Raw genomic sequence first — 26,854 nt, forward strand, 5'->3', positions numbered from 1 at the left:
CGTCCGTGTCACAAATGAGTGTTCCCGTTACAAGTGTTTCCAGATGAAAACGTCAAGTCATCAAAAACGGTGTTGCTGTAGATTGATATGCACGTCACTGTCTTGACTGTCCAGATCTCAGTATAGCTTGATTTAAACTCGGTCGCTTTAAGCTTGCTACACCCGGTCCGTGCAAGTGCACACTGCGTGCTCGGTTAGATCGTGTGTCGAATGCCTGAAATGTGCAGTGCGATATACAGTGACAAATTTAGATGCTCACTATCTGTGTATTATCTTTAGTACTTCCAGTATAAAAATATATTTGTTGAGCAAAATTGAGACGGACACCGTAGCCTGTTTTGTATAGCATTAAAAGTATCTCTTGTATACATAGTTAACATAATGTATTTATGCATGTGTTATTATTATAACTCTGCATTTCCATTACATGTGGTACTCCATACAAATGCTATTGTTGTATCGCATTATGGTGCATTCATTCATGAATTACCATCCCTACAAGATACCTTTCCACCTTGTAATATCACTAGCTTTACCACTCACTGTCTCATTAAGCATGTTTTTCCTTACACTTTACTCTACTTTACTCTACTTTACTGTAGTTACGTTAGTAACTGGTACTTATGTTTGCATTTATTATAACTACACGTGTTCAATTCATCTGGCGCCCTAAAGGTATGGTGATTGTTTTTCTTTTTATACCCTTAGAGGTAAAATGGGCCGGTGGCCTTATTTACTTTTGAATAACTTGAATTACTAGTGGCAGTGAGTCAGATGAACAATAATACATGCAATCGGAAGTAGCAAAAATTCAACGAAACAAACATATCCGCAGATGGTACTTGGTTTACCCCACGCAATATTTCAGCAATGTTATAAGTCTCGAACAGACAATCCAGTGATCAACAGCAGAGGTATGGATTTACATATAATTACTTGTCAAGTCTGACCACCCGGCCCATTAGTTGCTGGAGACCAAATCTTTCACCAGTGAAAATGGAGCTTAAAGAATTGTATAATGTTTCATGGATTACATTCATATTCAAATACCAAACAACTGGTTTCAGGTTTTGCTATAAATAATTAGAGTGGAAGTTAGGTTGACCTTTGGGTTCATCATCTGCTTGAAAAGAGACAACAAAAGCCTCTATTGTAATTTAAAGATCAATTTAAAGCATTGTCTGGTTAATGTCTGGTGAATGGAATCAGCCGTGACAGATTTTCAGAAAGAGATTTGAAACAATTTCACACTCTTTATTACAACGAATATGACAACCAAGATAGATAGAATTTGGCTGTATTACAACATAACCCACACCAACATACAATCACATAAAACTAAGATGACGTCATTGGCGGAATGCTCAGCTCCATATCAGAGGGGACAAAACTAAAGAAAGAAATCGCTGCGGTCATATGATGACAATTACAGTGTGACCTGAATTGAGTAAGACCTTACATGGCATCAGCATTTTGTCATTTTGAGAACAGGTTAATTATGACTACATGCCTTCAGTCCAAGAGCAGTAGCATATTAAGGTAAGTGGCACAGTGTGGTAACAATGAAGAACTATGACAAGAAGAAACAAATAACACAACACCTTTATTACACTAGATGGGAATTTGCGGTACATTGGAAAAAGCATCCACGTGAATGTAGGATAAACAGCTTCTGTCACATATAAATGTACTGTAAAATGAATTATTGAACGCGGGTTAAATATATGCGGGTAAAACAGTCATGATTAACACAGTCAGGGCCAAAGTGGGATTTTGAGCAGCAGGAACACGGTTCCAGATGCCCATTGCCCTCAACCACCAGGATCCCTTTCTCCACCGTCCCACAGCTAACGGGTTGGTGGACCAAATAAGCCCCCGGGGGTTGGCGAGCACTTAGCGTTACCCAGTACCCACCACGAGGACGTGGCTCGCCGTAAAACAGTTATGAACACGGGAACAAGGTACATATGCAGGTACAGATAAGATTTGTATGTAAACGTGTCACTTATATATATAATTATATATATAATTGGAAACGCCTGCCAGTTGGTAAAAAAGTTTATATTCTGTATTTAAAATTAGAATGTGTGAGGGGTCACGTACCATTTCATTTCATAACACCCTTTCCACATTTGTGAATTTAATGCTTAATTTGACAATTTTGTTAAGTTTGTTTCACGACACATGCCATATTTGGGATTACAATTTCTTAGTGAAGTAGAAATTCTGGTACTGTTTTAGGTTGGGTACCCTACGGGATTCAAACCCGCACCGTCAGAGGCAGGCACCTAATCGCCTGCACTCAAAGTCAGCAGCCCAACCAGTCCAGCCACCGCAATATCCAGGAAAATGGAAGTCGGACAACTGGCAGTCTAGATTCGTGTACCATTTGATACCTGTGAATTGGCGAAAGCTCTGATTACACAATGCCATTAAGAAAGTGGTCAAATGTAGCATATGTCATATTAGCAATTACACTTTCTTGGTAAAGTACAAATTCTAGTACTGTTTTGAGTTGAGTCCCATCCGGGATTCAAACCCACACCTTCAGAGTCAGGCACCTAATTGCCAGCACACAAAGTCAGGTGCCTAACCCGCTCAGCCACTGTGACTTTCTCATAAATGAGAGAAACCGATGTTTAGTCACACCGGGGTGAATGTTGGTGGACTTAATGTGTTGAGTGATTTCGTCGAAGGCAGTTCATGACCCTGTGCGATAGTTTAGGTCTGTGTGGTACCGAACAATTACAATATCTAATGGATACTTTAGTTTATTTTAGCCTTAGAATCAGAGTAAGCAAGTCTCTATAGTCAACCTACTACTTAGCTGACTTTGATGAGTTCATGGCAGACATCTTCCAGTCCCTTGCTTTCCACTACGAGGTTCATCTATAGTATTCCCAGAAATTATTGAGAATCATGTTGCGTCATGTAACACATTACGTTTATTAACTTCTGGCGTTTTACTTACATAAACATGTTAAAACATCATCCTTTTACAGTCTCAGTCTTGTTTTAGTACTTTGTTAGACCTCCTCGCTCAGCAATGCATGCCTGAATACGCCTTGGCACACTACCCATCAAAGTTTGTAGGTAATCGTGTGACAGGGTATCCCAATATTGGACAACCTCGGCCTTCATATCTTCAATATTTCTCAGTCCCTTTTGGTTTATTCTGTCCTTCATGACTACCCACACATTCTCAATTGGGTTTAGGTCTGGGCTGTAACTGGGCCAGTCTAAAACTTGAACATTTTCGCCCGACAACCACTGTTTTGTGTAGCGCGCAGTGTGTTTTGGGTCATTATCATGCTGGAAAATCCAATCATCTTCATACAATGTTTGTGCTGTCGGAAGAAGGTGACCATTTAGAATGTCAACGTATCTTTCTTTTGTCAAGTTTCCCGTGAAAACACACAATGGCGTCACTCCGCGAGCCGATATGCCACCCCACATGTGAAACTTCGGGCTATGTTTTGGTCGCTGGTAGATAGGTTTGACAGTATCTTTGGTCCAAATTTTCACACAATTAGGGAAAAGCCAAACAGAACTTTCATCCGAAAAGAAAACATTATCCCAATCTTGATTTTCATGAGCCCGACACCAGTTTAAACGTTTTTCCTTTTGTGCATCTTTCATCAACGGCGAACGAATTCCACGTTTTTTCACCCAATTAAGTCTCTGTAATTCCTGCCTAACTGTTTCATTGCATACCTGAGGACTTCCTCTGCTAATCATTTCATTTCTGATGTTCTCAACACTTTTCAATTTGCCCCTACTCACAATCTGCCCAAGTCTTCGGCGATCCACAACACTGAATTTCCTAGGCCGACCTGCCCCTGCTTTGTGCTCTATCCCGGTTCCTGTTTGAATATTCTTCAAAGTTCTGTAAACTGTAGACAGAGGAATACCATGTCTACAAGCTAACACTTTAGCATCAGCCTCGCCCCTTTCAAAATCATCTAGAATGAGCTTTCTTTTCTCTCTTGCTGTAAATTCTACCATGTCAACACAGAAAGCCGTCTGCTCAGACAAGGGAGATAACTCTTGACGTAATGAGCTGCCTTCTAAGCCTTCAAGAGTTGTGTCCCTTATTCAGTATGTTTAGTGCATAGTGAAAGCCCTTTTTCCAATCTTAGCATCATTAGAAAAAAAACAAAGATTTTCTCAATAATTTCTGGGAACACTGTATGTATGTCACACTAGAGCTCATGGATGGGCCCCAGACTGGTCTAGATACCCTAACCACACGACAGACCACACCACCTGTAGTCATCATCATCATCATCATCATCATCATCATCATCATCATCATCATCACCACCACCACCATCATCATCATCATCATCATCATCATCACCATCACCATCACCATCACCATCACCATCATCATCATCATCATCCGCAAGAACGTCTGTCAGGATACGAACTCACATGTAGCACTTCACCTGCGCCGATTCAGTCCGATAGCTCAGTGTTCAGAACGTTCAGCCTATTCTGTACCAGTTGAGGGATCGGTTCTCAGTGATTTGAAACTAGAGCTTGGTAGCTGAGTGCCACCTGGTTTGCTTCACTGTTTCACTGCAGTGTTCAGCACTCTAAGATATCAAGTGTATTTCTCTGCATACTGAGAGTGGAAAACGGAAAGTGTCTCTATATAGTTTTCTGAAAAAACCCACTGATTTCTTGTGGTTGTGGGAGCTGAATAATCAAGCATTGAGCTTCTAGGCTGGATGTAACTTTTGCATATTCGTAACCCCAACTGAAAATACTTCTCAAGGACTCGGCAATATTATAGCTATGTGCCCCCGATCATCTGTTTGATTGATACTTTTCTATGTGCCCCCGGTCTGTATATAATCGAGTTTGCATTATACAATCCAGTCCCCAACATCATGAAAATACACCTGCCATGGTATGATACGATGACATGTGACAACCAAGCCAGTGGGTTGATCCTATCAGTGACATCTTACAACAAGCATGGGCTAATGATGACAAATTCCAACCCATACCTTCACGGGCTCCAGTTATGCAGCACTAGTAATTAGGGTATAGTAAATACAACATGCTTGTCAGATAGTATAACCTATGAACCTATCAACCCTGAGAAATGGCATATTGTAGAAAAATGAATTAAAATGTAAAATGCCCATCAGATCCAAGGAGATGGCATTTGCTTTGAATAGAAGCCTTTCAGCCCAGGTGTAACTGTAGCTTAACTGGAATATTATGACAAAGTTACATTCAAATAACCGAGCTCCACAGAAGGAAGAACATGTAGAGCACTGAAATAGTACGAGATACGATGTGCATGATGCTTAAGGAAAACTCACACCATTTTGATTCAGCTTCGTTTCTTGTTATTGAGGCCATAACACTGTGCCTTAAGTATTCAGAATGTATTTATGGTTGTCAAAGGAAGAAGATTTACTTGGTGGCTTCACATTATACTGTCCAACATATATCACACATATTTTACAGTTCTACCATTTAGGGTCAGGAGTCGGAGATGACTATGTCTTCTTGTGGGTTTGTCACCATGCTGATGTGGTGTATCTGCAAGGCACATTGTCTGAAAGGGAGCATCTCCCTGCTGCCTTATTCCATCTCACATTCCACACAAGGATAACGTTATCGTTCTTTGATGCTCATTATGACTATGCTTTGGTTTCCTCGTATAGCACATGGGTGAGTGAGTGAGATAATATTTAACGTCACCCCGGCATTATTTCAGTCACATCGTGACCAGAGCATGCTTGATATTGAAAAGGAATATGTATATATTATTAAAACAAGAGAAAAAAAACCCCAAAAACACTTGTCATGGGAGAGTAAACCAACTGGAATATCACAGATACAATTAAGAACTCGTGTAGAAAGTTAAAACAAATAGCACTATTTGGGCACAACCATGTAAAAATATGGGCTATTCATCACCGACAACTGAACAAATGAAGGTAGATCACCAAACTAGGGCCACGAGTTGTTCTGGACTACCAGTTGCTAATTATAGAATATTCACTGCAGATCGCGAGTAGCATTGGAATATTCACCAATTCCAAACAGATAAAAACAAACAAACAAACAACAACAACAACAACAAAAACAAATCCAAAAACTAACCAACCAAAACGAAACAAACAAACAAACAAACACAAATAAACAACAAAAAACACAACAAAAATCAAACAAACTCTCTAATCATATCCATTCCATGACTGACTGGCTGTATTTTCTTTTTCTAGTTCAAGGCATTGGCAGCAGCTTGAACTCAAGGATGCCTGGTATACAAGCACGTATGTTGCTGATATCTCATTCTGAGGGATCTCTATCCCAGCTGTTCCTGCAAAATTCATCAGTGGAGGAACATCCCCATCGCAGCCACGCGATGTCAAGGCGCTGGTCTTCATGCTTTCTTCACAGCGGCTTCTTATCGCTTCAGCCTTTCCAAACCGCATTACGTCAGTAACATTAGATGGCAAGAACGAAACCATTATAGACAAAGGGAAATATGTTATCAGTATGAACGTTGATGACGCCAAACAGACAATATTCGTCTCACGTTTGGGACAGCCTAGAGCATACCGATTGTTTGTGAACGGTACAAACTGCACGTGTATTTTGAAACTAAAGTCTTATCAAATATACAGTCTTGCCTTGGATATCAAACAAACGTTGGTGTATGGGAATTCGCACACTCATGTCTTTTCTGCCACTTACAGTGGGGAGAATATTCGTGTGATCAGGTCGTGCTCATCAAGTACAGTTCTTGCCGTTGATGCAGATTTACAAGTCCTTTACTACAACATGGGCAAAGTGCTTTATCAGATGTCTTTGCTGCAAAATACTACCACCAAAATAAGGTCTTTGCCGTTCATGATACTTAACATGGCTTACCAAGATGATACCATATATGCAAGTCCACTCAAAGGCAGGTCGATGGGAATCATTCGTCTGAATCAGACCCGAGATAGGTATCTAAACGTAACCATTGATGGAACTTTACTTTATGATGTAATCTTCTGTCTTATCCCATGAGAGTGAGTGAGTGAGTGAGTGAGTTTAGTTTTACGCCTCACTCAACAATATTCCAGCTATAGGGCGGCTGTCTGTACATAATCGAGTCTGGACCACACAATCTAGTGATCAACAGCATAAGCATCAATTTGCGCAAGTGGGAACCGATGACATGTGTCCACCAAGTCAGCGAGCCTGAAAGCCTTCTGATCTACTGAACTATTTCAGCATAATCTTCGGGATAACCACGGAGGAATTGTGTCATATGTATCACAGCAGGACGTAAATTGATATATCTGGATATCTTCTTATCCTTATAGCGAAGGGGAGTTTTATCATATGTATCACAATAGAAGGTGAATCGATATATCGTGTTCATTCTCATCCTTACAGAGGAGATTTTTATCACATGTGTCAGAGTCTTGTTTCTTGACAAGGCTTCTTGCTGAAGGTTGTTCGGAATTGAATAATTGATCAGCTCCACGGAATGTTTTACTACCAGCAAGAGAAGCACGTGCACGTACTAGGTGATTAACTATAGTCTGGCATGGGCCATGTTTGGTCACTTTGTTGAAGAAAACTACATGTACACATTGGTCTGCCATTGTAAATTATGAATTGAACTTCATAATAATAGCTTATGTGGACAACGTTTTAGTTATTAAATCATCATTCATGAAATTAAAAATTCAAAATAATAGAACACTCTTAATGCATCATGCCAAATAAGAAGACAGTACTTGTAATTTACGGGTAAAGTAGACCCATGAAGGTCCGGGGTAGAATAGGCCTTCAGCAACCCATTCTTGCCATAAAAGGCGACTATGCTTGTCGTAAGAGGCGACTAACGGGGATGTTTACCAGAATATTCAAAATGCGACATATGTACTTACTCATGGTCTATGATAGATATGTATCTTAATGTTCAATATGCGAGATAGCTAGTTCTTCATGGTATATTATAGATATGTATCTGAATGTTCAATATGCGAGATAGCTAGTTCTTCATGGTATATTATAGATTTAGAGCAAACGGTTCAAATAAACGAGATATCTAGTTCTTCGTGGTCCGTGGTAGATTTGTATCAGAGTGTTCAAATAATCGAGACATCTAGTTCATCGTGGTGTATGAACGATTTGTATCAGAGTGTTCCAATACGTGAGATACCTATTCCTCGTACTGTGTAAAACATTTGTATCAGAATGTTCCAATATGTGAGATACCTAGTCCTCGTGCTGTATAAAACATTTGTGTCAGAATGTTCCAATACGCGAGATACCTACCTATTCCTCGTGCTGTTTAAAACATTTGTATCAGAATGTTCCAATGTGTGAGATACCCATTTCTCGTGCTGTATAAAACATTTGTATCAACAGTTCCAATATGCAAGATACCTAGTCCTCGTGCTGTATAAAACATTTGTATCAGAATGTTCCAATATGTGAGATACCTAGTCCTCGTGCTGTATAAAACATTTGTATCAGAATGTTCCAATATTCGAGATACCTATTTCTCGTGCTGTATAAAACATTTGTATCAGAATGTTCCAATATGTGAGATACCCATTTCTCGTGCTGTATAAAACATTTGTATCAAAAGTTCCAATATGTGAGATACCTAGTCCTCGTGCTGTATAAAACATTTGTGTCAGAATGTTCCAATACGCGAGATACCTATTCCTCGTGCTGTTTAAAACATTTGTATCAGAATGTTCCAATATGTGAGATACCCATTTCTCGTGCTGTATAAAACATTTGTATCAAAAGTTCCAATATGCAAGATACCTAGTCCTCGTGCTGTATAAAACATTTGTGTCAGAATGTTCCAATATGCGAGATACCTATTCCTCGTGCTGTATAAAACATTTGTATCAGAATGTTCCAATATGTGAGATACCTATTCCTCGTGATACATGTGTATAAGGAAGTTCAAATTTCTCATTCCGTGAAAAGGTCGTAGAATTTTAACGTTAAAGAACATAGTTGTGTTAAATGTAGCGTGAATACATGTACATAAATAATGCATGTATGTGAAAAAACCCGAGTGACCCAATATTGCATATACAGCTAACCGAAGGCAACATTTACTCAATGAGTGACACGGATTAAAGAACGCAAACTTCACGCAGGTAGACAATGTCTACACAAAAACTGACGCTCTATTGTGGAGCAAGGACCATGAACACATTCGACGTCGTTGACAATTTACAAGTCTGGGTATTAGTTAGCTGTGAAGTGGTCTACGTGAAGGGTGTTTAGCTGACATTGACAAAAGTTTTGTGAAGTAATGATCGTCTGTAAAATCCACAGTTGAAGTACACACTGATATCAGAAGACATCTTACAATAACACATTGTTTATTAAACAACACACTCTCTTGTTGCATTACTTTCGAATTCATACCTTCATTCCTGTTATACCGTGAATAGGTTATATCTTAGAAGTAACTGGTATTGATTTGTGAAGTGGGTGAGTTAATATTTAACGTCATATCGGCAATATCTCTGCCATATCGTGACGTGCTTAGATGTAACACCAATACGTCGAACCACATCCAAACGATACTTAAATTCATTCACATATCATAAAATAGCAAAAAAAAAAAAAAAAAAAGAAAAAAAATACAACTGACAATCTTTCTTTCAATCATGATCTAACCGGATTGCTAATAATTGTAATAATTGTACAAAACGTATTTTTCAATGAAGAAAGATTACAATATGTACATCTGGGCTTATACTTTACTCGTCACACCGAAAACCCAGGGTCGAATCCCCACATGGACACAATATTTGAAGCCTATTTCTAGTCTTGACGCCGTGAATGTTGCTGGACAACTGCTAAGGGCGGCTTTAAGTGTAAGCTCACTCACTCACACTTTCCGACATATCCCTCCTTCTAACGGCATTGATAACGGGAAATATTTGTCATGCATAAATTTGTTGTGCATTGTTAACACAATGTCAATAGACACAAGTTCAGACTAGTTCGTCAGTTTGGGAAATTATACACTGATTTTCTGAAACAATATTTACTGAGATAGGAAACAATATTTACTGAGATAGCTTTTAAGGTATTGCCAGCTTTTACTACATGAATGCACATCCCAAGTGTATCGATCTATGATACAAGGACGCACACATCTCACGATACGAGAATAATAAACAATTATTATGTCTTATCTTGCAAAAAAAAATCTACTATTGACATTAATAACACACCGATGGCGATGGCACAGATTATAATGACCAAATGTTACCACAACACAATACATGTGCGTGCCAATATTGACAATAAATCTAAATGTTTTGATATTTTTCATGAAAGATATTGTATATTTGTGGACAGCAGGTAGGAAGTTGAACGCCTTGGCAACGGTACAGATGTGACAAACCTCTTTTTACACCAAAAAGAAGAAAGAAGTCGATTGTTCAATTATGGGTGCATCGTGAGTAGGTTTGCAAGATAAACACACCTTGAAGCGAAATCATAATAAAGTTGATTTCAAACCGAACGCGTTGAATTTATAGCAACTATAATTTTGTTATTGTTTCGCCAATGTCTCGAACTCGGATGAGACGAATTCCCGGTTGTGTCGAAGCCATATCTTAGTTCCTACCGATTTTCTTGTATTTATCATCATTTCTGTGCTGACGGTTGTATTGAACACTCGGATATGTCATCTTTAATTAAGCCTATGGTGGTACACCGAACGCCGAAAAGACCATGAAGGTCCGGATTAGGATATTGGTACGACTGATTTCACTGACTCCGAAAATATATCTGATGTATAAAAAAAGAGATGGTGGTAAACATTAGCTGAGTGTTCAGTCGTTTTCTGTGTTTTGTGATGTGACATCAAGGTACATTGTACCATTGTGTGAGATTACACTCCTGCCTCAAAATAGAAACTATCAGAAACTTAGTTCGAGATAAAGTTAGCGATCTAACCCACTTAGCCATTGTTGCCATGATCACGTTCAGAGTACATCTCTGATAAGTGTAAACTGACACTGTTCCAACTATGGAACGTCCTCGTATTTTACATATAACAGTTCAGGGTATAAGTGTATTTCATTACACTATACATGGTGGCTCAGCGGACTGCATTTCTTAAGTATTTTAGTATTTCATGTTGTTTGTAAAATACATGTTCCGAGGTGATTTGTGTCCCATGAGTCTCAGTTGTCATATGATTAAGGCATTTGTTTGAAATTACATTACAAACAAACATTTCAGCAACCTAACCCTTTCAGGCACCCCCGAGACTTTACGACGTCTTTCAAAAAGGGGTCAAATGAAATATTTGCCACCTAATCCGGGATTCGATCCCTCTGAAAGGAACAACAAACTGCCAGCACACAAAGCCACCGTGACAGAGTCTGTGCACCAACTCACCAAGTCATTTCGGTTTGCACTCGGGAGATTTTGGTGGGGTCAGTGATTACCTTATGATACAGTACCCTTGCTACCTGCGTGGACCCTAGTTGGGTTTACACCAGCCCTTCAGTTGCTGGTGATTGTGGGAAATGTCAGCCAAAATTGAAACAACAAGTATACTACGTTTAAAAAGTCTGGTAGGTTTAAATATACTTTAAATGTTTCGGGACTTACGTACCCTCTCAGGGGGACAATAATTTTACAATGCTTCAACCCTCTCGCATTAAATAGATCAATTTTCATCTCTGAAAGATATAGAAAACTCTGCAAATGAAGCACCGCTCATTTTATCATTTTACATTTTTGACGTTGCCAGGAACGATTTACGTTATACACATATATGTCTTCTTCAAGAATCGACTGAATGAGTTAATAGTTAACGTCACTTCGTCAAGTTTGAGCCACTTCGTGACAAGAACATGGTTCATATTGAAATGGAATATGTTTATATCAAATTCTGTCGTCAAAGGACAGTAAAACAGCTTGAATATTACAGATATAATCAAAACTGGTGTGGAACTTTAAAACTAATAGAACTAATTGGACACAACAAAACACAACACGGGCTTATACATCACTAACAACTAAAAGAAGATCACTTCATAAGGACCGTGGGGACCTGCTACCTGCATAGACCCAAGCTGGTTTGACACCATCCCTTCGGCCGAGTTTAAACCAATATTAATCGAGTAAGTGGACGATTTACGTTATTTTGGTTTAGAGACTGTTGTTGCTGAAAGCTCGTATCCATGTAAGAATCCAATTAGGATCTCTGTTTTAACACATTAAAAATTCATGATGTAGTAACAAACCCATTTTGAAACACACATCCTCAAAGTACAATACAAGATGCTGCCTCAATGATCCTTCATGCTTTCGCTATAATGCTACCGTAAATTTTAAGATGATTTGATTTGGCCAGCATCCAAGAACATGTTACCATGGAACATATATATCCACATCTATCTACGACCGTTCGTGTTGCATATTGGCAGTTTATCCTCACCATGGCAGTGTGTTAGAGGTACGTCACTTTCTAGTGAGCAGCGAGGTAAATCTGAGCATCATGTACACCAGGCTGTCACTGCTAATTGTCTACATTCTGTTATGCATCACTCATGGTTTCAGTGGCTTAAGTCAGTTTGTTTATAACATGGACACATGCACCACTGTGACATTCCACAGAAGGTCTGAGATGGATGACCTGGTATTTACTGGGAGCCTGATAGAAGAGACGAAGCAGGTGGACATGAGGGCGGAATGTTTCTCTAAGTGTCAGTGGAGGGTTCTGTGTAACCTTGTCTTGTACAACCCTCTCACCAGAACGTGTAGACTACACTTTGATGCTTTTGACTGCAGCAGCGATGGCGATTCTGAGACTGGATGGCAGTACTATGGCGGTAAATATTTCCAAAGTAACACTTCTCTTTTCTCTAATTGGTCAATGTCAAAACAGTGAAGGGTCTTTTTAACATCAATTATCGTTTAAATATTGAATTTTCTGATAAGTGCTGATATATGATCACTAACAGATACATATTGTATAAATTGGAAGTTTAGATTTGTTAGTGACTGTACCCTTGAAGGGGGTTCGAGTATTGTACAAGTACTGTGTCCTTTGAGGGTACCTAATTCCCAAAACATTCAAAGTTAATTTGCACATACTACTATCTTAATCATAGCGTATGTGTTAGTTTAATCCAAATTTTACAACATTCGCCAGCAGCTGATGGGATGTTGTAAATCCCACTAGGATCCATGAAGGAAGCAAATGTACTGTAAGTCCCCCTGGTCCCTAGTATGATGATCTACCTTCACTGTTGTCAATACATAGTGTGTTTTCATAATGTACTTTGAATATAATAACTACTATTTTAAGTTTACATCTGTGTTTTACCGTCCTTCGCTGTCATAAGTTACCTATAATTAAATGTATACCTATATTTATATATGATGCAACATAAAAAAATACACTTGTTCTCTCCCTCTTCCCGATCACATTGTGACTGGGTAATTGAGTTGTAGGAGTGTGTCTAAATTCTAAATGAAACACTTACAGGTACCACTGAATGAACTTTAAAGTAGTGGGTACGGTATAATGAAAACCATTGTGATCAGCATGTTCATATCCCCTCAGAACCAGCAAAACGTAGCACTGATAATTCTAAAATGTTCAGTAATATGTATTCATACAAACATATCACAAGAGAGGTTTCATGTACAATGCAACTGTACATCAAATCTAAAGTAATGGGTTACAGATGTATTATCAACTCAAGTCTTGGCTTGAGAGTGAGAAACCGTTATACTGAATGTAACACAGTGAGAGGACAGGCAGCGGTTATGTGGGTCAAGGGTTGACGAGGGCATGCAGCTTATTGTACTTGAGGTAATCGTGTGTGTGTGTCAAGGTGAACACACCAACCAGCCTGTATATACAAAGTCACTGATTCCTGAACATTCGAGCACAATACGACCATCGCCATTAACGTAGAATTCTCTCGTAGTTCCCCGGAAGTACGCAAAGCTAATCAAAACACTTACTCAAGGGGAGGTAACTCTACCTTTAAGCCTGCTGCCAAAGTACGAAAAGGACTGAACATTTATGATGCGACATGTGACCCATAAAAACTATCACTCAAAACACTAAACGTTGTGACCCAATAACAATTATTACGTCATCAATAATACAATCCACAGACAATACACTCTCGTAACACTGTTGCAATCAGAATGAAGAAGTCAGCTGGTGCAAACAGTTCAAACCTCACCACATACAATGTTCCAGTGTCCTGTGACGGGTACAGACTGGCTAATGCTCGTCCAGACGAATACATCATCACAGCAGCCGTTGAAGAAGTTTGTCTGCCTCCATTTAAAGCCGTTGCTACTAACAGAACATCATCATCCTGTCTGCGAGACGGATCTTGGGAAAGTGTCAAGATCAAATGCACCGCATGCCACACTGGGACGCCCATGCCGACTATGGTATGCATCAACGTCACCGTGGGCACCGTCCCTCCACGTGATCGTAGTCCTAAATTTTCGTAACTCACATACTTCAGCATAGACTTACGACAGCTATAACGCTACGATCGATTTTTGAAACGGAGCTCTGGTTCCCCGTGCACATTGTGAAATATTGATACCCCTATATTCATAGCATGTTACATTGTCCCGAATGTGTTGTGTTTACTGGTCTGAACCTATATTTTACTCTTTTTATACCCATGTCACCTTGGAGAGCTGTTGATTTTTGTGGTATATTTGAAAGTCATTTCAGCTGCTCTTACACCTAATTCATTTAAGCACACTGTAGTCTTTGGCAATCCCAAAGAAATCCTCCATGGACAGTTTGGTAGTCTTTATATGGCCGTATGGTTCATTTTACACCTAGTCCGTTTTTTCGTTTGTGAATCGGAAACACTTCTTTCAACTCATCTCAAATGTTTCAGTTTTTGTTTATCATGGCTATGCAATAGCACACAGTTGAGATAAAGCTTTCATAATGCAGACAGAAACGTGCATATACGTGGACGATTAGGGAAAGCACTTGCAGCGGGGAAAGCACCCTGCATTAATACAGGGACTATAAAAGGAAAGAGGGCTGTTAAGAGAAACTGCTAAGGGACGTAATTGTGACGTGTCTTTATGCATGGACTATTAACGGAGAAGTACCAGCGTTATGGAGTTTTGAGTGGAAGTACTTGCGTTGTGTGTTTATATGTAAACAAGTAAGGGGAGGCACTTGCAACATGTATATATGCATGGACTAGTAAGGCGAGGTACTTGCGACATGTATATGTGCATGGACTAGTAAGGGGAGATACTTGCGTTGTGTGTTTATACGTAAATTAGTAAGGGGAGGTACTTGCAACATGTATATGTGCATGGACTAGTAAGGGGAGGTACTTGCAACATGTATATATACATGGACTAGTGAGGAGAGGTACTTGCAACATGTATATATACATGGACTAGTAAGGGGAGGTACTTGCGACATGTATATATGCATGGACCAGTAGAGGGGGAGGGGTGGGGGGTGGCTGGTACTTGCGACATGTATATATGCATGGACTAGTAAGCGGAGGTACTTGTGACATGTATACATGCATGGAACTTTAAGACTGTTGACACACATATGTAGCTGCTTCTGGTAATGAGGTTAAATGTCTCGTTACAGTCACAGGCTTGTTTTCCAGGATTCAGCAACAACTAGAACTGAACACCTGCCCTTTGATTTGGTTACAGGGATGACGTTCAGGATTTCGGTTGCAGGAGATATTACCACGTGGTGAGGGAATGTTGACACATATAGTAACTGAATGTCAGTAGATGTTGTGCTCTGGAACTCGATGTCACTTGGCGTGTATGTACGTTGCTTTTACCCTTTTGTTGTACTAGGGTTCACTGGCGATAGTGTATTGCCAAATTGTGCATCTGTAATGTAACGAGGAACAACTTTTTGCAGTTCGAACTCAAACAAGTTCTGCTCAAAATAGGTGATGCCTATAGCTTCTGAAACCCTTATCGATACACAGAAAATCCATGGGGAAGAGTGAATTTAGTTTACGCCGCACTCAGGAATTTTCCAGGCATATGGCAGTGGCATGTAAGTAATCGAGTCTGGACCTGACAATCAAGTGATCAACAGCATGAGCATCGATCTGCGCAGTTGGGAACCGATGACGTGTGTCAACCAAGTCAGCGAGTCTACCCGCCCGATCCCGTTAGTCGCCTGTTACGACAAGCATAGGTTGTTGAAGGACTATTTTATCCCGTTCCTTCACGGTGATGCCTATAGCTTCTGAAACCCTTATCGTTCCCTTTATATGAGTAAGTTCAGTTTGATGTCGCTTTTAGCACAATTCCGGCAATATCACGGTTGGAGTAATACTAAAACTAAACAAAAATGCGCTTCATACATTGAATGCACTCACTCTGGTACTGTTATGGTTGGAATAATGTAATTCATATATTGAATCCAAGCGGGGAATCAACCCCAAGCCTTCGGCAATACGAGCAGAACACACCATTTGCCTGTGCAGTGGTACACACAGATAGAATGGCAACAGATAAGAAATACTGAAAGAAAAACACAGTGTATCAACTATACAGTTGATATGGCTGTAGTATTGCCGATGTAAAAGTTAATGCCCTCACACATTATATCAATGTCATGGCAACATAATGCCACACAAGTATAGTTCTTTATGATGTATTTACAGGAATAGGGTCCGTTTTGAGCTGCCTAACAATGACCGTGTACTCAGCCTGTCTCTCCGATGGAACTATACACCACCCAAACTGGCTTTCAACACAAGGCGAAAGGGATCTTTTGGAGAGGAGGAGGTTGGACAACAACACATCGATGTGGACAACAGCAACAACTACGAACTTGACATCGAGATAACTAACACATCCTTTAAGGTGGGTAGTTTAACTCATAATAATAATTATGGAGAGTGAGTTAATACTTAACGTCACATCGGCAATATTGCAGCCATGTCGTGACGAGAACAATTTAATTCATATCAATATTAAAATTTATAAACTGAGAACGTAAAATCCTGCCATCAAAGGACAGTTAAAGTACTAGATTATCACAGATATGAACTTAAAACTAGCATGTGAAACTAAAACATTGTAATTAAAGAACGTAATGCAATATAAAAAGCGGCTATAGATCGTCAACAACAGAATAATTATGAAATGAATAGTCAAAAACTTAAATTTTCATAATACATGCATAGATTATGCTATCAAAGATGAGTGTTCTACTAAGCATGTTATAGTGTGCAGAGCTCCAGATAAGGCTCGTATTTGCGTATTTTTCGCAATGAAAATCACATTTACAAATGTGGAAGTACGTGAAAGTATTACTGAAGTGATATACGTCAAAGCCACTCTTCCATCAAAGGGGCCGTGTAATTATTGTCCTCCTGAGAGGGTACACAAGTCTCAAACATTTTCAAAGTCATTTTCAACTTACCCGGATCTTTAAAGGTAGTATTCTAGTTATTTACATTTTGGCTACATTTCTTACAATCGCCAGTAGCTGAAGGGATGGTGTAAATCCTACTAGGCTCCATGTAGGTAGCAAAGGTACTGTAAATCCCCATGGTCCCTTGTATGGTGATGAACTTTCAGTTACTGGGGATTTTGTATTGTATTGTCTTGCATTTTAGTATATGTTTTTAATTCCATGCTTATATCTGCATCAATGATAAACTAGTTGTTTTACTGTTCATTGTCAACAGTTTTTATAGCTTGTAATATTACTGGTCCTTACTATTGTTCTCGTCACGACGTGGCTGAATTATTGCCGATGTGATGATCAATCTTAACTCTTCCATGAAAGGAAGACACTCAACTACTCTGGCATCGTACAGGGTCCAAACTGCACCCTTCCGATGTTCCGAGCTGTCATGACACAGCATTGTGTCTGTAAAGATGAACTAAGCGTGCTTTTGTAGTAGAACGATATGGCACAGCTTTGTGTCTGTACAGATGAACTAAGTGTGCTTTTGTAGTAGAACGCTATGACAGCATTGTGTCTGTACAGATGAACTAAGTGTGCTTTTGTAGTAGAATGATATGACACAGCATTTTCACTTCTTACCTAACCGAGAGAGCATGGGGACCTGTGCATTCTACATAATCTAAGCCCATTGCTCACTAATATTTAACACTAAACCACCATGTGGGAAGTGAGTGAGTGAGCTGACATTTAACGTCACATCGGCAATATTTCAGCCACATCGTGACGAGAACATATTTGAAATAGATTGTGTGTAAAATAGAGCTAACTGCTCGAAACAAAGTCAAAGCCACCAATACTTTGACTGTGCCAGTCCTCTCCTATTCCTTTGGAGTAGTTGATTGGACAAACCAAGACATCCAGAGTCTTGACCGCCTGACGAGAAAGATCATGTCTGATAACAGAGCACACCACCATCGTTCCTCGCTTATACATGCCAATCAATTCTGGAGGTCGGGGTTTGATTAATGTGGAGGCTCTTCATGATAGAATTTTATTGTGTACTGTTGCACATGTTTATTTATCGGATGATCGTCTGGTGATGCATGTGAAGACTGACGATGAAAGCAAGGAATTCCACAACTATTTTAAGCGTGCTAAGGTTGTTGTCCATCCATGGTACGACTCTGAATATGTCCAGGGCGTCCTGGGAAATGATGCTTTTAAGCTTCTCTGGAATAGGCCAGTATACAGCCTGAGACGAATTCCAGTCAAGAAACCTGATCTTGCCCTTTTTAATGAAGCCAGTGAAATTATTTTCATCATAGAAATTTCTGTCCCTTTTGACAGCAATGTGATTGGCATGATTCAGGAAAAGCATGATAAGTATGCGGACCTCGCCTTTGAACTGTCTCGCTTGCATCCCAAGTACACAGTCGTCAGGCTCCCCATTGTTCTCGGTGCCCTTGGTTTGGTACCTCCTGATCTCTTGGCGCAGATCATGAGAGTGCCCGGATTCTCCACCGGGAGCACAGCCCTTCTGACAATCTGGGTAATGCAGAAGGCTGCAGTGTTGGGGAGCCTCCGTATTTTCCGAAAAGTTCTTGGTGGGTTCGACTAGGTAGTGTTCCTGGGAGAAGTCCCATTCGCTGTCTGGGCTACGTGTAGATGGGGCGAGGGCACTGAGCTGATGATGAGCTTTACCAGCCTGACTGTGCCAGGATCACCCAAACCCTCTCTGCTGCATTCTATCCTAATCTCTAAAACATAATAAAACAAAGAAAAAGAAAAAACATGGAGTCAAAGGACCGTAAAACAGCTGAATTTCTCAATGACAACTAAAACTAAAAGGTGAAACTAATCACACTATTGAGACAGTACAATACAAAAACTTGTTATAGATCTCCAACAACTACAGGCAGATCACCACACTAGGAACCATGGGGACTTACAGGACTTTTCCCTACCTGGATGGACCCTAGCTGGATTTACACCATCTCTTCAGCCATTGGCGGTTATACTGAAATTGAACCATTATTAGAAACAACAAATAGGTTACAATAAAAACGAGATTTACATCGGATTGTGTTGGGACTTACGTACCCTCCCTGGGTTACTTATATTAACTCTGCAGCAGCTATCGAGTGTGATCAAATTAAATTTCCTTTGAATGTTTCTGGACTTACGTATCCTCTCAGAAGGACAATGTTTTTCCATTACATACACTCCTACGTGGCAGGAAAAAACCCATTACTTGCGGTGTCGTTCATTGATATTTAGATGGACAGATGGATGGATTTGTCAGCTCTTTATTGTCGTGTATGACTTCATAGTGTTGGTGAACTATATGTAGGCCATGTTTTATATTTCATTGTCTTCTTTGATACTCTGTTTTAGTTTTTCGTGCTAGTTTTATGTCCATATCTATGATTCTCTATTTTACTGTCCATCGTCAACAGGTTTCAATCTTCATTTTTTATTGAATAAATTGCCTTCAGTTTTTCCTTTTCACAGTGTAAATTGTTTTGAGATATTGCCTATGTGACGTTTAATAGTAACTCACTCACTTCATAGTGTCGAAAATCAAACGTTTGCGTAATGTCATGAAGTCTGTTCATACCTACTTGGGTGTTCCACTCAGTTACCTCTCTAAAGTCAGAGTTCAGTATAAGCAGTAGAAAAAATAAATCTGGATATAGTGAGTGAGTTAGTATTTAACGTCACATTGGCAATATTTCAACCACATCATGAGGACAACATTTAGCACTGAAATGGAATATATAGTATTCCCAGAAATTATTGAGAATCATGTTGCGTCATGTAACTCATTACGTTTATTAACTTGTGGCGTTTTACTTACACAAACATGTTAAAACATCATCCTTTTACAGTCTCAGTCTTGTTTTAGTACTTTGTTAGACCTCCTCGCTCAGCACTGCATGCCTGAATACGCCTAGGCACACTACCCATCAAAGTTTGTAGGTAATCGTGTGACAGAGTATCCCAATATTGGACCACCTCGGCCTTCATATCTTCAATATTTCTCAGTCCCTTTTGGTTTATTCTGTCCTTCATGACTCCCCACACATTCTCAATTGGGTTTAGGTCTGAGCTGTAACTGGGCCAGTCTAAAACTTGAACATTTTCGCCCGACAACCATTGTTTTGTGTAGCGCGCAGTGTGTTTTGGGTCATTATCATGCTGGAAAATCCAATCATCTTCATACAATGTTTGTGCTGTCGGAAGAAGGTGACCATTTAGAATGTCAACGTATCTTTCTTTTGTCAAGTTTCCCGTGAAAACACACAAGGGCGTCACTCCGCGAGCCGATATGCCACCCCACATGTGAAACTTCGGGCTATGTTTTGGTCGCTGGTAGATAGGTTTGACAGTATCTTTGGTCCAAATTTTCACACAATTAGGGAAAAACCAAACAGAACTTTCATCCGAAAAGAAAACATTATCCCAATCTTGATTTTCATGAGCCCGACACCAGTTTAAACGTTTTTCCTTTTGTGCATCTTTCATCAACGGCGAGGGAATTCCACGTTTTTTCACCCAATTAAGTCTCTGTAATTCCTGCCTAATTGTTTCATTGCATACCTGAGGACTTCCTCTGCTAATCATTTCATTTCTGATGTTCTCAACACTTTTCAATTTGCCCCTACTCACAATCTGCCCAAGTCTTCGGCGATCCACAACACTGAATTTCCTAGGCCGACCTGCCCCTGCTTTGTGCTCTATCCCGGTTCCTGTTTGAATATTCTTCAAAGTTCTGTATACTGTAGACAGAGGAATACCATGTCTACAAGCTAACACTTTAGCATCAGCCTCACCCCTTTCAAAATCATCTAGAATGAGCTTTCTTTTCTCTCTTGCTGTAAATTCTGCCATGTCAACACAGGAAGCCGTCTGCTCAGACAGGGGAGATAACTCTTGACGTAATGAGCTGCCTTCTAAGCATTCAAGAGTTGTCCCTCTTATTTAGTATGTTTAGTGCATAGTGAAAGCCCTTTTTCCAATCTTAGCATCATTAGAAAAAAACCCAAAGATTTTCTCAATAATTTCTGGGAACACTGTATGTACATTACTAAAACAACCGTCGACGAAGGACATTAAAATAACTAGAATATCACCATTAGAATTAAAACCAGCGTGGAAAGTCAGCTAATATCACTATTTGGACAACATAATATGAAAACAGGCAATAGATCGCCAACAACAGATTACCAGACTAGGAACCGACAAAGTGAGTTATTGAGTTTACTTTTACGCCGCATTCAGAAGTATTCTAGGTATATGACCGCAATCTGTACGTAACTAGACAGCCCAGTGATCATGAGCATCAATCTGAGCAAATGGGAACCGATAACATGTGTCAACCCATCCAGCAAACTTGACCACCCAATCTCGTTAGTCATCTCTTAGGGCTACTGAAGACCAATATTCAAACCCGGATCGTCTGGGGCAATATCTGGGAAGAAACCTTTTTACCTTTGCAGTTTCTTTTACCATCAAGTGTATATTATATCAACTGTCAATGGTGATGCTGACGTTTATCGCATCACTTCAATGTTGTTTACAGATTTTCGTCGATGGGTTGTTCAGGGAGGAGTTTCAGATGCGGCTCCCCCTCGCCGGTGTGCGACGTGTTACACTGTTAGGATTCACCGCCATCCACAGTCTCCAACTCTTCTGTTAACACTACAGACGTTTGTGTCCTTTTGTGCTTATGTACGTGGTGACTTCAAGACACACCACCACTGCGAGAGTGAAATGAATGGAATTTCTTCCTACTTTTAAGATCAACACGCTCTTTAGCTGCAGAAATTCCTTAATAGTTAGCACTTCCTGTTTTGCACAAATTAATAGATAAAAATTACTTCAGGACGCGTGGACACTTTACAGCTACTCGTAGGAACCACGTAGCATAACTGTAGCTTCAGCTGATGGTAGATCACCACAATCAATGGGACAATGGGACTTTCGCTGATTACAAAGATCTTGCTGTTGTATAGCTCGCACACATGACCATTGTGAGAGTAACACAGATGGAAGTTGAAATATTTTGGGTATTTTGTCATTGCGTTTGACCAACACACGCTTTGGGTATGGCAGTATGCCCAATAGGTGGCAAATCTTTTTCAGAATTCATGAAGAAAACTTCTGTCAGGTTGTTTCAGCACTGTTCCTGCTATTCGCGTTGACAACCACCTAAACGGGTGATCAAAAGAAACCATTCCAATGCTTCTGTTTAATTTCCAGGAAGCGTAAAACACGAGCTTAATAGAAATACATGTACCTTGTTTCTGGAGTGAGTTTAGCTTTACGCCGCACTCAGCAATAGGCCAGCTATATGGCGGCGGTCTGTGATTAATCGAGTGTAGCATTGATCTGCGCAATTGGGAACGGATGCCATGTGCCAAAGAGAAATCAGCGCGCCCGACCACCCGATCCCGTTAGTCGCCTCTTACGACATGCATAGTCTTCTTTTATGGCAAGCATTGGTTGTTGAAGGCCTATTCTACCCCGGACCTTCACGGGTTGATTATTTGTGCAGCAAACATATTTAGTGAATATTGGCAGTTTAGAAAAGACTGACCACCACGCTTATCAGTGACTTGATGTAAAACCTTAATGGTCAGGTAACAGTTCTCTTCATTCAACACGTAATAACTGTGTCCACAATGTGCCTGTATGCAGTCAGACTTGATGTAAAACCTTAATTGTCAGGCAACAGTTCTCATCATTCAACACGTAATTATATATAATAACTGTGTCCACAATGTGCCTTTATGCAGTCAGACTTGATGTAAAACCTTAATTGTCAGGTAACAGTTCTCATCATTCAACACGTCATAACTGTGTCCACAATGTGCCTTTATGCAGTCAGACTTGATGTAAAACCTTAATTGTCAGGTAACAGTTCTCGTCATTCAACACGTCATAACTGTGTCCACAATGTGCCTGTATGCAGTCAGACTTGATGTAAAACCTTAATTGTCAGGAAACAGTTCTCGTCATTCAACACGTCATAACTGTGTCCACAATGTGCCTGTATGCAGTGAGACTTGATGTTAAACCTTAATTGTCAGGTAACAGTTCTCATCATTCAACACGTAATAACTGTGTCCACAATGTGCCTGTATGCAGTCAGACTTGATGTAAAACCTTAATTGTCAGGTAACAGTTCTCTTCATTCAACACGTCATAACTGTGTCCACAATGTGCCTCTATGCAGTCAGACTTGATGTAAAACCTTAATTGTCAGGTAACAGTTCCCATCATTCAACACGTAATAACTGTGTTCACAATGTGCCTTTATGCAGTGAGACTTGATGTAAAACCTTAATTGTCAGGTAACAGTTCTCATCATTCAACACGTCATAACTGTGTCCACAATGTGCCTTTATGCAGTCAGACTCGATGTAAAACCTTAATTGTCTGGGAACAGTTCTCATCATTCAACACGTAATAAATGTGTCCACAATGTGCCTTTATGCAGTCAGACTTGATGAAAAACCTTAATTGTCAGGTAACAGTTCTCATCATTCAACACGTAATAACTGTGTCCACAATGTGCCTGTATGCAGTCAGACTTGATGTAAAACCTTAATTGTCAGGTAACAGTTCTCTTCACTCAACACGTAATAACTGTTTCCACAATGTGCCTGTATGCAGTCAGACTTGATGTAAAACCTTAATTGTCAGGTAACAGTTCTCTTCACTCAACACGTAATAACTGTGTCCACAATGTGCCTTTATGCAGTCAGACTTGATGAAAAACATTAATTGTTAGGTAACAGTTCTCATCACTCAACACGTAATAACTGTTTCCACAATGTGCCTTTATGCAGTCAGACTTGATGTAAAACCTTAATTGTCAGGAAACAGTTCTCATCCTTCAACACGTAATTATATATAATAACTGCGTCCACAATGTGCCTGTATGCAGTCAGACTTGATGTAAAACCTTAATTGTCAGGTAACAGTTCTCATCATTCAACACGTCATAACTGTGTCCACAATGTGCCTTTATGCAGTCAGACTTGATGTAAAACCTTAATTGTCAGGTAACAGTTCTCGTCATTCAACACGTCATAACTGTGTCCACAATATGCCTGTATGCAGTCAGACTTGATGTAAAACCTTAATTGTCAGGTAACAGTTATCGTCATTCAACACGTCATAACTGTGTCCACAATGTGCCTTTATGCAGTCAGACTTGATGTTAAACCTTAATTGTCAGGTAACAGTTCTCATCATTCAACACGTAATAACTGTGTCCACAATGTGCCTGTATGCAGTCAGACGTGATGTAAAACCTTAATTGTCAGGTAACAGTTCTCTTCATTCAACACGTCTTAACTGTGTCCACAATGTGCCTTTATGCAGTCCAACTTGATGTAAAACCTTAATTGTCAGGTAACAGTTCCCATCATTCAACACGTAATAACTGTGTTCACAATGTGCCTTTATGCAGTGAGACTTGATGTAAAACCTTAATTGTCAGGTAACAGTTCTCATCATTCAACACGTCATAACTGTGTCCACAATGTGCCTTTATGCAGTCAGACTCGATGTAAAACCTTAATTGTCTGGGAACAGTTCTCATCATTCAACACGTAATAACTGTGTCCACAATGTGCCTTTATGTAGTCAGATTTCATGTAAAACCTTAATTGTCAGGTAACAGTTCTCATCATTCAACACGTCATAACTGTGTCCACAATGTGCCTTTATGCAGTCAGACTTGATGAAAAACCTTAATTGTCTGGGAACAGTTCTCGTCATTCAACACGTCATAACTGTGTCCACAATGTGCCTTTATGCAGTCAGACTTGATGTAAAACCTTAATTGTCAGGTAACAGTTCTCATCATTCAACACGTAATAACTGTGTCCACAATGTGCCTGTATGCAGTCAGACTTGATGTAAAACCTTAATTGTCAGGTAACAGTTCTCTTCATTCAACACGTCTTAACTGTGACCACAATGTGCCTTTATGCAGTCCGACTTGATGTAAAACCTTAATTGTCAGGTAACAGTTCCCATCATTCAACACGTAATAACTGTGTTCACAATGTGCCTTTATGCAGTGAGACTTGATGTAAAACCTTCATTGTCAGGAAACAGTTCTCATCATTCAACACGTAATAACTGTGTCCACAATGTGCCTTTATGCAGTCAGACTCGATGTAAAACCTTAATTGTCTGGGAACAGTTCTCATCATTCAACACGTAATAACTGTGTCCACAATGTGCCTTTATGTAGTCAGATTTGATGTAAAACCTTAATTGTCAGGTAACAGTTCTCATCATTCAACACGTCATAACTGTGTCCACAATGTGCCTTTATGTAGTCAGATTTGATGTAAAACCTTAATTGTCAGGTAACAGTTCTCATCATTCAACACGTCATAACTGTGTCCACAATGTGCCTTTATGCAGTCAGACTTGATGAAAAACCTTAATTGTCAGGGAACAGTTCTCATCATTCAACACGTCATAACTGTGTCCACAATGTGCCTGTATGCAGTCAGACTTGATGTAAAACCTTAATTGTCAGGAAACAGTTCTCGTCATTCAACACGTCATAACTGTGTCCACAATGTGCCTGTATGCAGTCAGACTTGATGTTAAACCTTAATTGTCAGGTAACAGTTCTCATCATTCAACACGTCATAACTGTGTCCACAATGTGCCTGTATGCAGTCAGACTTGATGTAAAACCTTAATTGTCAGGTAACAGTTCTCATCATTCAACACGTCTTAACTGTGTCCACAATGTGCCTTTATGCAGTCCGACTTGATGTAAAACCTAAATTGTCAGGTAACAGTTCCCATCATTCAACACGTCATAACTGTGTCCACAATGTGCCTTTTTGCAGTGAGACTTGATGTAAAACCTTAATTGTCAGGTAACAGTTCTCATCATTGAACACGTCATAACTGTGTCCACAATGTGCCTTTATGCAGTCAGACTCGATGTAAAACCTTAATTGTCTGGGAACAGTTCTCATCATTCAACACGTCATAACTGTGTCCACAATGTGCCTTTATGCAGTCAGACTTGATGAAAAACCTTAATTGTCTGGTAACAGTTCTCGTCATTCAACACGTCATAACTGTGTCCACAATGTGCCTTTATGCAGTGAGACTTGATGTTAAACCTTAATTGTCAGGTAACAGTTCTCATGATTCAACACGTAATAACTGTGTCCACAATGTGCCTCTATGCAGTCAGACTTGATGTAAAACCTTAATTGTCAGGTAACAGTTCCCATCAATCAACACGTAATAACTGTGTTCACAATGTGCCTTTATGCAGTGAGACTTGATGTAAAACCTTAATTGTCAGGTAACAGTTCTCATCATTCAACACGTCATAACTGTGTCCACAATGTGCCTTTA

This window comes from Haliotis asinina, chromosome 13 (assembly GCF_037392515.1).
Source record: "Haliotis asinina isolate JCU_RB_2024 chromosome 13, JCU_Hal_asi_v2, whole genome shotgun sequence".
Taxonomy (NCBI): Eukaryota; Metazoa; Mollusca; class Gastropoda; order Lepetellida; family Haliotidae; genus Haliotis; species Haliotis asinina.